Source organism: Eurosta solidaginis, chromosome X (genome assembly GCF_040869045.1).
Source record: "Eurosta solidaginis isolate ZX-2024a chromosome X, ASM4086904v1, whole genome shotgun sequence".
Lineage (NCBI taxonomy): Eukaryota > Metazoa > Arthropoda > Insecta > Diptera > Tephritidae > Eurosta > Eurosta solidaginis.
This window is the reverse complement of record NC_090324.1, coordinates 7,257,596-7,273,981: the sequence shown is the minus strand read 5'-3', so window position 1 is coordinate 7,273,981 and position 16,386 is coordinate 7,257,596. Positions and strand designations below refer to the sequence as shown.

Genomic DNA, 16,386 nt, shown 5'->3' with positions numbered 1-16,386 from the left:
GGTTTGCGACCTGGCAACATGGCGCGATGAAACCCGTCGAGGGGTTGCCGTCGCGGAGACCAGAACATCTAGGAAAGTGGCACCACCCAAGGCAGGAGCTGCATTGGGGCCGGATGTCGCAAACATATATATTCTGTGCTGGCAAACGGTGCAAACGGAGGTAGGGGACTAAGAGTCTGTTTCCCTGACCTACACGATTGCTGCCGGAAAAGAGGGGGGGTGAAGACGTGGCAGGGGCTGTTGCTCAGCATTGCTTCCGACTCTACTACGAAGATTGTAGTTATGAGTGGTAGCAGCTGTTTTGTTGGCGCCGTAAGGCGCGAGCAGCAGCGGGTACTTGTTGTGGCTTGCTGAGGCAGCGGGGCTGCTGGAAGGTAATTGGGGGGGGGGTGGGGGGGGGGGTGGGGGGGGGGGGGGGGGGGGGGGGGGGGGGGGGGGGGGGGGGGGGGGGGGGGTGGGGGGGGGGGGGGGGGGGGGGGGGGGGGGGGGGGGCGGGGGGGGGGGGCGCTTAGACGTAGACTACGGGGCGCCCTTGGGCGTGTAACAGCAAGGAGCCACAAAAGATTTATAAAAGTTACGTGGACGTCGGGTTTTGGGATCAAGCCCAGAACAACCTGTCCGATGCAACCATCCCTTACACGAGACACACTGAACAGAGTATGACCGTCCTAAAAAGATTCTTTTCCGGCAGATGCAGCAAAACCATTTCTCAGGACCGGGGTCAGGAGACGGACCCGGATTGGATTCGATACCTTCCCGGAGCAAGAGAATATGGAGCAGTCCCTGCTGCTGGGAGGATGACAATTTGTGGGAGGGACGAAACAAATTAAATGGGGTTACACTGAAATGACAGTCCTTGGTCGGGAAAAATCCGAGTCGCTCCGGTACATAGAACCGACTGCCTTGGGAAGCGAACTAATTTTTTAGTAATAGTGCAGTTTACGGTACCCACCGAAATTTGGGCCAAAATTTTCGGTTGAGGTATCAAAAGACGCGTATTGACGTCTAGATCAAGAATCCGAAAGCGGAAGTTAACATTTTTTACCAGTTCAAAAGATATTAACGAAAAACCGAAAAAGACTCGCGGTCCCTCCGAAACCGGGGGGTGGGATCCATAGTATTTTTGCGCAGAACACCTTTCTGCGTTGGCGGCCTTCGGCCGCGCTTATAAAAAATAACCCTGGGCTACGCCATGCCAAGTCCGGGTGTGTGGTATAACCGTGGCTACCGCCACAATGATGCACAATTTTTTTTGTGGGTACAACACAACAACAACCACATGAAAATCGCCAACTTCAACTGCAAATATCTCCGGATAGAGATAACATTTTTCTTTTCCGCCTTCGGATTATTGTTCTCGAGATTGATACGCGTCTTTTGATACCTCACTCGAAATATGCACTACTACCATTTTTTATAAGCGCGGCCGAAGGCCCCAATGCATAAAGGTTTATGCGCAAAAATGCTATGGATCCCACCCCCGGTTTCGGAAGGACCCGCGGGTCATTTTTCGGTTTTTCGTAAATCTTTTGAACGACTTAAAATTTTTCTATTTCCGCCTTCAGATTATTAAAACGGATATTAAGACGCGTCCTTTGACACCACTCTCGATATTTTTGGTAGCGTATTAGCAGTCGACCCCTCAAATAGACTATTACCCGAGAAAATGCTATGGATCCCACCGCCGGTTTCGGAGGCACGATTTAAAATTTTCATTTTCCGTCTTTGGATTATTAATACTGATGTCAACACGCGTTGTTGTTGTTGTTGTAGCAATGCGCGCCCCCACCTAATAGCCCGCGACCCGATCACAAATTGTCATCAATATCCTCTACGGGAGTCCAAGGAAACCTTGCCGTTCACAGGGGTGGACCATAAGGAAAGGGGTTAGAGGCGTTGGTTCCACATTACAATTGAAGAGATGGTTGGTGTCATGTGGGGACACGTTGCCAGCGGGGCATACATTTTGGTATGTCGGGGTTGATTCTGGATAGGTAAGAGTTTAACCTGTTACAGTATCCAGAAAGAAGTTGAGCAAGAGTGACACGCGTTTCCCTGGGGAGTATGCGTTCCTCTTCCGCAAGTTTCGGATAATTTTCCTTAAGCACTGGATTCACCGGGCAATTCCCGGCATAAAGGTCCGACGCCTGTTTATGGAGTTCACCAAGGACCTACTTGTGTTTTTTCACTTCATACGGCTGGGTTCGCAGGTGCCGTATTTCCTCAAAATGCTTACGGAGATGACCCCTTAAGCCCCTAGGCGCTGCTGGTTCATCAATCAGATGTCTGTTGGGATGCCCAGGTTTCTGGGTATTCAACAGGAACTGTTTGGTCAGCATCTCATTTCTCTCCCTGATGGGGAGTATTCTCGCCTCATTATGCAGATGGTGTTCTGGGGACATAAGAAGACAGCCCGTGGCGATTCTGAGAGCAGTATTTTGGCAGGGCTGTAGTTTCTTCCAGTGGGTGATTTTTAGGCTTGGCGACCATATGGGTGACGCGTAGCACGTAATCGGCTGGCTAATTGCTTTGTATGTAGTCATGAGCGTTTCATTATCTTTTCCCCAAGTACTGCCAGCGAGGGATTTGAGGATTTTGTTACGGCTCTGAATTCTCGGAACAATTGCGGCTGCGTGCTCACCAAAATGTAGATCCTGATCAAACGTCACACCCAAGATTTTGGGGTGTAGGACAGTCGGTAGCGTAGTGCCATCGACGTGGATGTTCAAAATGGTCGACATTTGGGGCGTCCATGTTGTAAATAAGGTCGCGGAAGATTTAGTCGGTGATAATGCCAGGTTTCGCGAGGCGAAAAAACTGGAGAGATCAGGGAGGTAGCCGTTTATTTTATTGCATAGCGCATCGATCTTTGGGCATGGGCCTGTGGCCATTATTGTGCAGTCATCGGCGTAGGAAACGATTGTGACTCCTTCCGGTGGTGAAGGTAGCTTAGATATGTAGAAATTAAACAAAAGTGGGGATAGGACACCACCCTGTGGCACCCCCTGTTTAATTCTCCTTGGTTTTGATGTTTCGTTTCTAAATTGCACCGATGCCTGCCGACCACCCAGATAATTTGCGGTCCACCTTTTAAGACATGGGGAAGGGTAGACCCTTCCAGGTCTTGCAGTAACGAGCCATGGTTGACGTATCAAAAGCTTTTGATAGGTCTAGCGCTACGAGTACTGTTCTATGGTGGGGGTATTGATTTAAACCGCAATTTATCTGGGTGCTAATGGCATTTAGCGCGGTGGTAGTGCTATGGAGTTTTCTGAAGCCATGCTGATGGGGGGCTAGCTGCAAATTTGCTTGGAAATAAGGGAGCAAAATGGCTTCAAGCATCTTTGCCACTGGCGATTGGAGAGATATCGGACGATACGGCTCACCTATGTTAGCTGGTTTCCCAGGCTTTAGTAGCGGGACCACCTTGGCCATTTTCCATTTCTCAGGTATGACAAAGGTGGAAAGAGACAGATTGAAGACATGTGCTAAATTTTTGAACCCCTCTTTCCCTAGGTTTTTAAGCATCGGCATGGCTATGCCGTCTGGGCCCACTGCTTTGGATGGTTTAGCACGACCAATGGCGTCCTCAACCTCTTTAGCGGTGATGGTGATTGGTGACGCGCTGAATTTGTGTTTATGTGCGCGTCTATTGGCTCTCCGTCTATCTTTGTCGACCGTACGATGCATTATATATTGTCGGCAGAAAGCGCTCGCGCATTTTTTCGCGTCCGACAGCACTTTGTCGCCAAAGGCGATGGAACCTTGTCTTTGTGCTTAGTCGGATTCAATAGGGACTTTACGGTGGACCAAAGTTTACCCACACCGGTGGAGAGGTTACAACCTCTTAGGTGCTCCTCCCATTTCGCCCGCTTGTGTTCATCTACAAGCAATCTGATGCGTTGGTTTATATCCCTTATTTGGGGGTCGCCTGGGTCAAGCTGTCTTATAAGGTCACGTTCTCTCGCTAAGCTTGCGGCCTCCGCCGGGAAGTGGGGCCGGATTTCAGGAATTCTCCCGGCGGGAATGAAATGTGCCGAGGCGGATTTAATGACCTTACGGAAGGCACGCTCCCCTTGGCGGGCATCAGTCGGGATAGGGAGGGCAGCTAGGCGGCTGTCTGTAAAGGATTTATATTCTTCCCACTTTCCTTTTTTGAAGTTTATGAAAGTGCGTTTTTCAGTGACGATGAAGTCGGCGTTACGCTCAAGCGAAATAAGTATGGGCAGGTGGTCGGATGCCAATGTTACCATCGGCTGCCAGTTGACGCAGTTTACGAGTTCTGCGCTCACGATTGAGATATCTGGCGAGTTGTCACAGCTTCCTACCATACGTGTAGGAGCGTCTCCGTTTATTGTGCAGAACGTCGTTTCTTCTATTTGATCCGCCAACATCTCACCCCTACCTTCCGCCCGCAAGTTTGAATGCCATAGATCATGATGGGCATTGAAATCGCCTAAGATAATGCGATTGTTGCCAGTGAGTAAGGCCCTGATATTAGGGCGGTATCCACTGGGGCAACAGGTGGCAGGAGGGATGTAGATGTTGATGATTTCTAGGTTTGCATCGCCTGACCGGACAGATAAGCCTTGACGTTCTAAGACATTGTGCCTGCGGTCGATGCCAGGATCAAATATACAATGATAAATATACAAATGATAAACGCGAGACCGCCTCCATTTCCGCTTTCGCGATCTTTCCTGTGGACGTTATACCCAGAGTAGGTCTGCAATGCAGATCTTGCTGAGTTTAGCCTCTTGAATCGCAGCAATGCGGATGGTGTGCCGCTTCATGAAATCGACTATCTCCGTAATCTTTCCAGTTAGTCCATTACAGTTTAACTGCAGAATTCTGAAGTGCATAAGGGGAGACGTCGCCACTCTGGGGGTAAGTGACGGGCGACTACGCCTGGGTTGGGGAAGGCCAGGACGCAATTGCTGTTGCGGCCCTAGGACTGGGCGTCCTTGGGCAAGCATTGGGGTGCCCGGATGATTTGGGTTTGCGGCCTGGCAACATGGCGCGATGAAACCCGTCGGGGGTTGCCGTCGCGGAGACCAGAACATCTAGGGAAGTGGCACCACCCTAGGCAGGAGCTGCATTGGGCGGATGTCGCAAACATATAATTTCTGTGCTGGCAAACGATGCAAACGGAGGTAGGGGCTAATAGTCTGTTTCCCTGACCTACACGATTGCTGCCGGAAAAGAGGGGGGGAGAAGACGGGGGCAGGGGCTGCTGCTCAGCATTGCTTCCGACTCTACAACGAAGATTGTAGTTATGAGTGGTAGCAGCTGTTTGAGTTGTTGGCGCCGTGGGGCGCGAGCAGCAGCGGGTACTTGTTGTGGCTTGCTGAGCAGCGGGGCTGCTGGAAGGTAGTGGGGGGCGCTTAGACGTAGACTACGGGACGCCCTTGGGCGTGAACAGCAAGGAGCGACAAAAGAGATATAAAAGTTACGTGGACGTCGGGTTTTGGTATCAAGCCCAGAACAACCTGTCCGATGCAACCATCCCTTGCACGAGACACACTGAACAGATTATGACCGTCCTAAAAAGATTCTTTTCCGGCAGATGCAGCAAAACCATTTCTCAGGACCGTGGTCAGGAGACGGACCCGGATTGGATTCGATGCCTTCCCGGAGTAAGAGAATATGGAGCAGTCCTGTTGCAAGGAGCTGCTGGGAGGATGACAATTTGTGGGAGGGACGAAACAAATTAGATGGGATCACACTGAAATGACAGTCCTTAGTCGGGAAAAATCCCGAGTCGCTCTGGTACATAGAACCGACTGCCTTGGGAAGCGAAGGTTGTAGTTATGAGTGGTATCGCTGTTTGAGTTGTTGGCGCCGTTGGGCGCGAGCAGCAGTGGGTACTTGGTGTGGCTTGCTGAGCAGCGGGGCTGCTGGAAGGTAGTGGGGGCGCTAAGGCGTAGACTACGGGACGCCCTTCGGCGTGAACAGCAAGGAACCACAAAAGATTTATAAGGGTTACGTGGACGTCGGGTTTTGGGATCAAGCCCAGAACCTGTCCGATGCAACCATCCCTTGCACGAGACACACTGAACAGAGTATGACCGTCCTAAAAAGATTCTGGGAAAATTTTAGAATAGCACCCCCCGAGTTCGGGGTTAAACTTGGTATCAAATGAAAGAGGGAGTTCTCCCGATAACAAATATATATAACTTAAAGTGCGCAGACTTATAGTTTACGAGTTATTTGATGTTAAAGTTTGCAAATTTAGCAAATTTCTATAGCACTTTCACTTACAATTTACACATCTTTCAAAACCTTTATGCACATAAATATTTATATAAATTGGCAACGATACACTTAAATTTCATTTTAGTATATTTCACATATAATTCTTGCATTGTTTTTACTTAATATAAAAGTTTTTATTAAATCAATCGCGCTTTTGTAGCAACATTCACATTTATGTATATATATATTTTATTGATGATATTACAAAGCTGTGCTGCCACATCTAAAAAACGGAACAAGTGCAGAATCGAAAAATAACTTATAAAAATATCTTTCATCTGATGTATATATATCTTTAACAATTCTAGTCTTTATTTACCAAAAATTGGAAAAAGCTCTTTTTTGCATTCGTGAACGAGCTGATATTACCTTATAACTCTTATGTTTATTGTTATGTTAGCCGATCCAACAACGGCTGCGCCATGCACAGTAATTCTGCGTAGAACACCTTTCCGCGTAGGCGGCCTTCGGCCGCGCTTATTTAAAATAACCCTGGGCTACGCCATGCCAAGTCCGGGTGTGTGGTATAACCGTGGCTACCGCCGCGGTGATGTCCTTTCGCATATTACCTTATAACTCTTATGTTTATTGTTATGTTAGCCGATCCAACACCGGCTGCGCCATGCACAGTAATTCTGCGTAGAACACCTTTCCGCATAGGCGGCCTTCGGCCGCGCTTATTTAAAATAACCCTGGGCTACGCCATGCCAAGTCCGGGTGTGTGGTATAACCGTGGCTACCGCCGCGGTGATGTCCTTTCGCATATTACCTTATAATTTGAAAAGATCGCTCGTTGAATTTTGTTTGCAAAAATGGTGAAACCCTTTGAATAATTATTAAAAGTGACAAATATGTGAGATAGAGACTCTGTAAGAAGATCAGTTCACTTTTAATTTAACAAAATCTAATATCAATAACGATTCAAAACCTAGTGAAATACCATATAAATATTTAATAATTTTCTACCGGTGAGAAAGTGACTCAAGTCTAGCGAATAGAAACGCATACATATGCATATATAATTACAAATTAACACAAAACGAAAACGGCATAGTGAAAACGATAGCAAAGGCAATATGTCTGAAAGCGAAAATAAGTGTGACAAGTGCAAACTTGCAATTCGCGGGGAGACGGGAATTAGATGTGTGGGTGTGTGTGCGAAAGTATACCACTCGGCAGCAAAATGTTCCGGCTTGGATAGCTATAAAGCTACTGTAATAGGAACACATCCAATGGTGAATTTTATTTGCGAAGAGTGTATTACATACATACATAATATTGATCTGGTATTGCGAGACATGCAAGAGAGTGTTAATAGGAACAGTGGCTATTTAAAAGAATACAAAAACGAATTTGAAGAAGCTTTAAAAACCAACCAAAAAGAGATGCGGGCGTTAATGAAAACAATGGAGGAAAAATACAATGAACGTTTGGCGACCTTAAAAATGCATCAAGAAATGTATATTAAAAATGCAGCTGAAATTAAGAAAGTGCGGGAGATAGCAGAGAAAATAAAAAATTAAGCTGAAGTAGTGGGGAGGGAGAATGAGAAATTTTGTAGTGAAATAAAAACAATAGTAAAGGAGAAAAACGATGGGGTACCACAACAAACATATGCAAATATTCTAAGAACGGGTGAAAATAAAAACACAGCTAGGGCCGTTCCAGAGCTTAAGAAACGGGCTCCTATTATTGTTAAACCGAAGGCAAAACAAACTAGTGAAAGAACAAGGCAAGATCTAAATAATAAAATTAACCCTAACGAGCTAAAGATAACAGACATTAAAGCGGGCCATAATGGTATTATGGTGATCGATAGTATTAATGAAGATGAAAGAAATAAGATTAAACAAATTATGGATAAAAAAATAAGTGATGAATATGAAATAAAGATACCACGTGACTATAAACCAAAATTATTTATAACAGGCATGCAGTTTGAAAAGAATAGAGATGACCTGATCGAGTGTCTAAGAAAGCAAAACAAATGCCTAGAACAGGGTGAAATAAAAATTATTAAGCAATATAATGTTAAAACTGGCAACAAAAACTATTACAACGCAATATTGGAGGTGGACGAGGAAATGTTTACTAATGCTTTAAAATTGGATAAGCTCAACGTAGGATGGGAAAGGTGCAAAGTTTACGATGGCGTTGATGTGACAACGTGTTTCAAATGCAGAGGATACAATCACAAGGCGACTGAATGCAAAAACGAGGAAGTTTGTACCAAATGCTTGGGTAAGCATAAGACCATTGAATGTAATGAACAACCAGCAAACAAGTGTATAAACTGCATAAAGGCAAATGAGAAGTTAAATCTAGGACTAGATGTCAATCACTCGTGCAATAGCAGACAGTGCCCAGTCTACCTAAAGCACTTGAATGCAAAAAAACAAAGGCTAGGATACTAGCAGCGAACACCCGACGCACTGGTAAGCCCGCCACAATTCAATGAGATACCGCTGAAGAAAATTCGATACAAAGAAAGACTGCAGACTAGACACAATGAACTTAAGTGCATATACTTGAATATTAACAGCATAGTATCAAACAAATGTGAACTGGAAGTGTTGGCTGAAGTACATACACCAAGTATCATATTATGTTCGGAAACGTGTACAACGAAAGATGTTGAAGACAGCGAATTAGAAATAGCATCGTATAATATGGTTAGATGCGACTCGCACAGCAGGCATACAGGAGGAGTACTAGTGTATGTTCATAGGACAGTGGAGATAAATGTAATTTATAATGCTAGTGTCAATATGAACTTATGGTGCATTATAATAAAATTGAAAAAGGTCGATAAAAAGTGGCAAATAGGGGTTCTGTATCATTCACCAAGCACAAGTGATGCAGCGTTTATCGAGTACCTAAATGAAATTTTAATCGATAAATTTGAAAGAAGTAAATGTAATATACTAATCGGGGATTTTAATATAAACATGAACTACATATCAACATATAGTACAAAATTGAATGAGATATTTTCTGTGATGGGTATGACCCAAAAAGTAGAATTTAATACTCGAATTACAGATGCAAGTGCATCTAAAATTGATTTATTATATTCAAATTCAGATGAAATACAGTGCAATAATTTGCCTGCATACAAAATTTCAGATCACGAAACAATAATGTTCAATATTAAAACGTCTAAATCATACCAGATGAGAATGACCAAGAAAATCACAGCTTGGGATAAATATAATAGTGAAATCTTAATAAGCATCCTGAGATCATGTAACTTCAACATAAATGAAAACCTACTAATTGATGAGAAAGTCGAATTAGTGAACAACATAATAATGCAAGCTATGGAAAGTTTAACGTATGAAAAAGAAGTTCATATCAAGCTTATGAATAAATGGTACGACAGAGAACTGGCGCAAATCAATAAATGCAAATATAATAATTATAAGCTTGCGATACAAACAGGTGATTGGAACGAATATAAAAATATAAATCGTATCTACAAAAAGCTAGTAAAAATAAAGAAAGTTAAATATATGGAAAATAAAGTCGAAATGAATGAAAATAACGCCAGAGAAATGTGGAAACATCTTAAGCAAGCGGTTTGCTTAACGAGAGATAACGAAGGGATTAAAAAGGCGATAATAGATGGTATGATGGTAGAAAATGAAACTGAGCTGGCAAATGGTCTAAATAGGTTCTTTATAAATAGCGTAATAGAAATTAATAACATCATAGAACCTTGCCGTATAGCACTAAGTGATGTACAAGTCAATTCTAGATTAAAGTTTGCCAAAATAACAACAGATGAAGTTATTAATATTCTGAAAGAGTTCAAATATAAAATAGGCGGTAGAAAACTTATATCTGATGGAGTACTTAAAGACTGTATATCGTATACAGGATATTTCTACGCACAAATAATCAATAACAGCCTAGAAGAGGGTCTTGTACCAGAAAAGTGGAAAACGTCAACGGTGATACCAGTGGAAAAAGTTAAAAAGGTAGTAAAACCTGAAGAACTTAGACCCATAAACACGCTGCCTAGTGATTGTAAAATACTTGAAGCTTATGTTAAGAACCAGTTAACGAAATACCTTGAAGATAATAATATACTAGCCCACCAGCAGTCAGGCTTTAGAAAGAAACATTCATGTGAGACAGCTCTTAATTTGGTGATACATGACTGGAAAGAAGAGTTAAATAAAAAAAAAGTGGTTGTTTCAGTCTTCCTAGACCTCAAACGAGCTTTTGAAACAGTGGATAGGGAGATCTTAATCAAAAAAATGGAACGTATTGGTATAACTGGTATAGAACTTGATTGGTTTCGCAGCTATTTGAAGCAGAGGAGACAGAAAACGGTTATAAATACCGTGATGTCTGATGAATTAGAAGTACCCATAGGGTTACCACAAGGCTCAGTTTTGGCACCGATACTGTTCTTAATTTATATTAATGATATAGTTAACGCTATTGAAGGTTGTGAAATTAAACTATTCGCTGATGATGCATTAATAATGATTAGTGAGAATAATATTAATTCTGCACTTTCTAAAATACAACATGAACTGAATAACCTGTATAAATGGTTGTGCGGAAATAGACTGAAACTTAATATAAATAAAACGAAATTTATGATAATAACAAGGAGGAACGTTAATGAGGATATAATTGGTTTAAAAATAAATGATGAAAGCATACAAAAAGTTGACAGTATAAAATATTTGGGAATTATAATTGATAACAAACTCAAGTTTGAAGAACATATAAACTACACAGTCCAGAAAATTGCGAAAAAAATTGGGGTTATGCAGAGAACATCCAAATATATTCAAAAAAAGTACAAAATAATTATATATAAGTCCATTATAGAACCGCACTTTGTAAACTGCCCATCTATTCTATTCATTGTGTCAGACAAAGAAATAGATAAACTTCAAAAGATGCAAAACAGATGTATGAGATTTATTCTTAAAAAACCTAGAGATACTCGTACGGCTGATATGCTGAGAAGTTTGAACTGGTTAAGTGTAAAGCAAAAGATTTTTTTTCACGCTATGAAGTTTATATTTAATATTAAAAGTGAAAATGTACCTGAATATCTAAGTAAAAACGTAGTATTAGTTAAGCAAACACATAACATTAATACAAGGAATAAACACAATTTCAAACTGCCTTTATTCAGAACTGAAATAGATCAGCAAGATATTTTTTATAAAGGTCTAAAAAGTTTCAATGAACTGCCTATAGATATAAAAAGTTGTAATGAAATCGGGGCTTTTAAAGCAAAACTTTATGAATATTGTAAAACCTTAGCAATAAGATAGTAAATTGTAATATAATTTAATTTATGAATTAGGCTTTTTTGCCGTAATAAATAAATGAAATGAAATGAAAATAACTCTTATGTTTATTGTTATGTTAGCCGATCCAACAACGGCTGCGCCATGCACAGTAATTCTGCGTAGAACACCTTTCCGCATAGGCGGCCTTCGGCCGCGCTTATTTAAAATAACCCTGGGCTACGCCATGCCAAGTCCGGGTGTGTGGTATAACCGTGGCTACCGCCACGGTGATGTCCTTCCGCATATTACCTTATAACTCTTATGTTTATTGTTATGTTAGCCGATCCAACACCGGCTGCGCCATGCACAGTAATTCTGCGTAGAACACCTTTCCGCGTAGGCGGCCTTCGGCCGCGCTTATTTAAAATAACCCTGGGCTACGCCATGCCAAGTCCGGGTGTGTGGTATAACCGTGGCTACCGCCACGGTGATGTCCTTCCGCATAGTAGTAAACATATATATTTTCCTTTTTCTTTATTAACTGAAAGGTGGCACGTTAATATTTATATTTGTTTTTTCTTTGTTGATGTGGCAGCACAGCTTTGTAATGTCATCGATAAAATATATACATACATAAATGTGAATGTTGCTACAAAAGCGCGATTTATTTAATAAGGGAAAATTTTAGAATAGCACCCCCCGAGTTCGGGGTTAAACTTGGTATCAAATGAAAGAGGGAGTTCTCCCGATAACAAATATATATAACTTAAAGTGCGCAGACTTATAGTTTACGAGTTATTTGATGTTAAAGTTTGCAAATTTAGCAAATTTCTATAGCACTTTCACTTACAATTTACACATCTTTCAAAACCTTTATGCACATAAATATTTATATAAATTGGCAACGATACACTTAAATTTCATTTTAGTATATTTCACATATAATTCTTGCATTGTTTTTACTTAATATAAAAGTTTTTATTAAATCAATCGCGCTTTTGTAGCAACATTCACATTTATGTATATATATATTTTATTGATGATATTACAAAGCTGTGCTGCCACATCTAAAAAACGGAACAAGTGCAGAATCGAAAAATAACTTATAAAAATATCTTTCATCTGATGTATATATATCTTTAACAATTCTAGTCTTTATTTACCAAAAATTGGAAAAAGCTCTTTTTTGCATTCGTGAACGAGCTGATATTACCTTATAACTCTTATGTTTATTGTTATGTTAGCCGATCCAACAACGGCTGCGCCATGCACAGTAATTCTGCGTAGAACACCTTTCCGCATAGGCGGCCTTCGGCCGCGCTTATTTAAAATAACCCTGGGCTACGCCATGCCAAGTCCGGGTGTGTGGTATAACCGTGGCTACCGCCACGGTGATGTCCTTCCGCATATTACCTTATAACTCTTATGTTTATTGTTATGTTAGCCGATCCAACACCGGCTGCGCCATGCACAGTAATTCTGCGTAGAACACCTTTCCGCGTAGGCGGCCTTCGGCCGCGCTTATTTAAAATAACCCTGGGCTACGCCATGCCAAGTCCGGGTGTGTGGTATAACCGTGGCTACCGCCACGGTGATGTCCTTCCGCATAGTAGTAAACATATATATTTTCCTTTTTCTTTATTAACTGAAAGGTGGCACGTTAATATTTATATTTGTTTTTTCTTTGTTGATGTGGCAGCACAGCTTTGTAATGTCATCGATAAAATATATACATACATAAATGTGAATGTTGCTACAAAAGCGCGATTTATTTAATAAAAACATTTAAGTAAAAACAATGCAAGAATTTTATGTGAAATATACTAAAATGAAATTTAAGTGTATCGTCGCCAATTTATATAGATATTTATGAGCATAAAGGTTTTGAAAGATGTGTAAATTGTAAGTGAAAGTGCTATAGAAATTTGCTAAATTTGCAAACTTTAACATCAAATAACTCGTAAACTATAAGTCTGCGCACTTTAAGTTTATATATATTTGTGATCGGGAGAACTCCCTCTTTCATTTGATACCAAGTTTAACCCCGAACTCGGGGGGTGCTAAACTAAATCGCTGCCAAGATTCTTTTCCGGTAGATGCAGCAAAACCATTTCTCGGGACCGGGGTCAGGAGACGGACCCGGATTGGATTCGATGCCTTCCCGGAGTAAGAGAATATGGAGCAGTCCTGCTGCAAGAAGCTGCTGGGAGGATGACAATTTGTGGGAGGGACGAAACAAATTAGATGGGGTCACACTGAAATGACAGTCTTTGGTCGGGAAAAATTCCGAGTCGCTCCGGTACATAGAACCGACTGCCTTGGGAAGCGGTCAACACGCGTCGTTTAACACCGCTCTCGATATTTTTGGTAGCTTATTAGCAGTCGAACCCTTAACTAGACTATTACCCAAAATAGTTTCCCCTTGTATCTTTACTTATTCCAATAATGCTTTGACAATGATTTACTTTGTTTGGCAGTTTCCCATATTTTGGTCTTTCAGGTCCGGCTTACTGAATATAGTACATTGAATTCCGTGAATGGCAAATTAATTTGATATTTTCCATTTATTAAAATCTTTATACTTCATGTCAAGGCTTTTTATACATAAGTACGTATGTGCATAAGGTTGAGATTCAAGCCACACTCACTTCATTTTTCTCCCTGGTTTAAAAGTTTGCAATTATATATGTAGTTTTTTCAATTTTAATTAACTTCAAAGCCTACACCAGGCGGGTCGATTAATAATAATACTATATTATAACATTCATTTACCAAAACAGCCAAGTATTTAAAGACGCAACATTTTGGCATACACACTTTGCTATAGTCCTAAGTAACGGCCCATGGCGTTGGGTAAAAGCGCATAAGGCGCTAGCGCTGCCACATGTAGTGGCATTATATATATTTAAACAGATGGGTAAAAGTCTAGTTGAGGGGTAAGCTGGAGTCATTGGGGCCGTATGTCGTATCGCTGTATCCGTATCCCTAACGTAATCAGCTGTTTATCGTTACGACGGTAAACCAAACCCCAATTGGTTGGCTACGATACGGTTACGACTTTAGCGGCACCAATAATCGATTGCATTGATTCTCATAAGGTTGGTCGAATCAGCTGTTAAAAGGTTACCGATACGGTTACCGATAAAGCACCAATGTCTCCAGCTGTAGACTGCCCTGCAAAAATTATTGGATTACCCTGCGAAAATTGTTGGATTACGTGTTCCATTTTCTTCATGTTGGAGTACTCTAAAAATAATCCTTTGTAATGCGTTTGCGGGGCACAATCAGCCGATCATTGCTCGTTTTTTAACGACCGTGATCACGACACGATGACGATCGAACAGAGTTGCCAAAAGTAAAATATTGCCTACAAATTTAATTTAATTTATTTAATTTATTTATTATTACGGCTGTTTAGGCCTAAAACTTAAACTACTAAGTACAATTCATTATTATATCATATATTTCTATTGAATATGCTGTTGGGATGCCATGTGATTCCGATCAGCATATTTACTGGCGTAACAAACGGACGAGTCTGGGAGCCAGTCATTTAAGGAAGGTTGGAAAGGACGCGTTTCCAATCCTCCAGGGCTCCCAGCTTAAGGCAACAAAATTTGGAACATATATTTTTCAATTATATTTGTATTTTAAGCTGCCGGAATGTATTGGTCTCCGTTCAACACAGCTAAACATGTCTTTGGATGTTGGAAATTGAAGTGTACCCAATCACCCCTCAACTTTGTTTAGTAAAGACGCTGTCGGAACGCATGAAGATTCCGATCAGCACATCTCAAAATATATTGGGAGGTTGAAAAAAATAATTGATAATAAAATTTTACTATGGCAACTCTGATAAAATACAACCGCGCACTGGTTTTATGTATACATACTATATTATAGAGAAATATTAGTTTCTTTATTCACGCAAATGCTAAATAACATAAGAATATTCGTAGTAAAAAATATAAAAGTTGTATTGCCCCACTTCATTTACCTTCATTTTAAATTAAATTCACTCCGATAATTCTTTCCGACACAATTTCTCTTTAGTACTTTGGCATATGATCCTCTGTGGGTGCCCCATGGAGTACTACAGTGAAAGTACTTTGGAAAGCGAGAGTGGGATCACCTACTCCTCTCCTAGGACATCGCAATGTTAATTGGAGCACATTTTTTGTATGAATACAGATTAGTTTTGGAATACTCCTATACTCCCAAAGGCGTATTCCTTACATTATTTATGGAATACTCGCGTTTTTGAAGGGTACGTTTTCCATTTTCTTCATGTTGGAGTACTCTAACAATACTCCTTTGCAATGCGTTTGCGGACCACCATCAGCCGATCATTGCTGACGATCGAACAGGGTTGCCAAAAGTAAACTATTGCATACAAATAACTGATAATAAAATTTACTATGGTAACTCTGATAAAATGCAATCGCGCAACTGGTTTTATGTATACATACTATAAAAAAAAATTTAAATGTAAGGCGCGATAACCTCCGAAGAGATCTAAGGCCGAACTTCTCTTCCAATTTGCGTCGTGCTCCTCTTGAATTTCCCTACAATTGGCCGGACGGGACCTACATGTTTCATGCCGACTCCGAACGGCATCTGCAAGGCAGATGAGTTTTCACTGAAAGCTTTTCATGGCAGAAATACACCCGGAGCGCTTGCCAAACACTGCCGAGGGGCGACTCCGCTTAGAAAAATTTTCTTCTAATTGAAAAATCTTATTTCTAAAATTTTGATGTTGCTTTGCCCGGGGTTTGAACCCAGGGCATACGGTGTGGTAGGCGGAGCGCGCTACCATCACACCACATATATACGACACTTAATTCAAAAATATAATACTATAACATAATAT

General features: G+C 41.4%; 1 long non-coding RNA gene across 5 annotated transcripts in view; it reads right to left on the bottom strand.

Annotated features, from left to right (window-relative positions):
- The window catches only part of LOC137234625 (uncharacterized), a 633,582-nt gene extending 619,234 nt beyond the window's left edge, over positions 1 to 14,348 (bottom strand). For all 5 annotated transcript variants that reach the window (XR_010947847.1, XR_010947843.1, XR_010947846.1 and 2 more), the window contains exon 1: positions 13,982 to 14,348. This is a non-coding gene — a long non-coding RNA (uncharacterized lncRNA). The remainder of the gene's footprint in view (positions 1 to 13,981) is intronic.
- Positions 14,349 to 16,386: the final 2,038 nt, after the last annotated feature.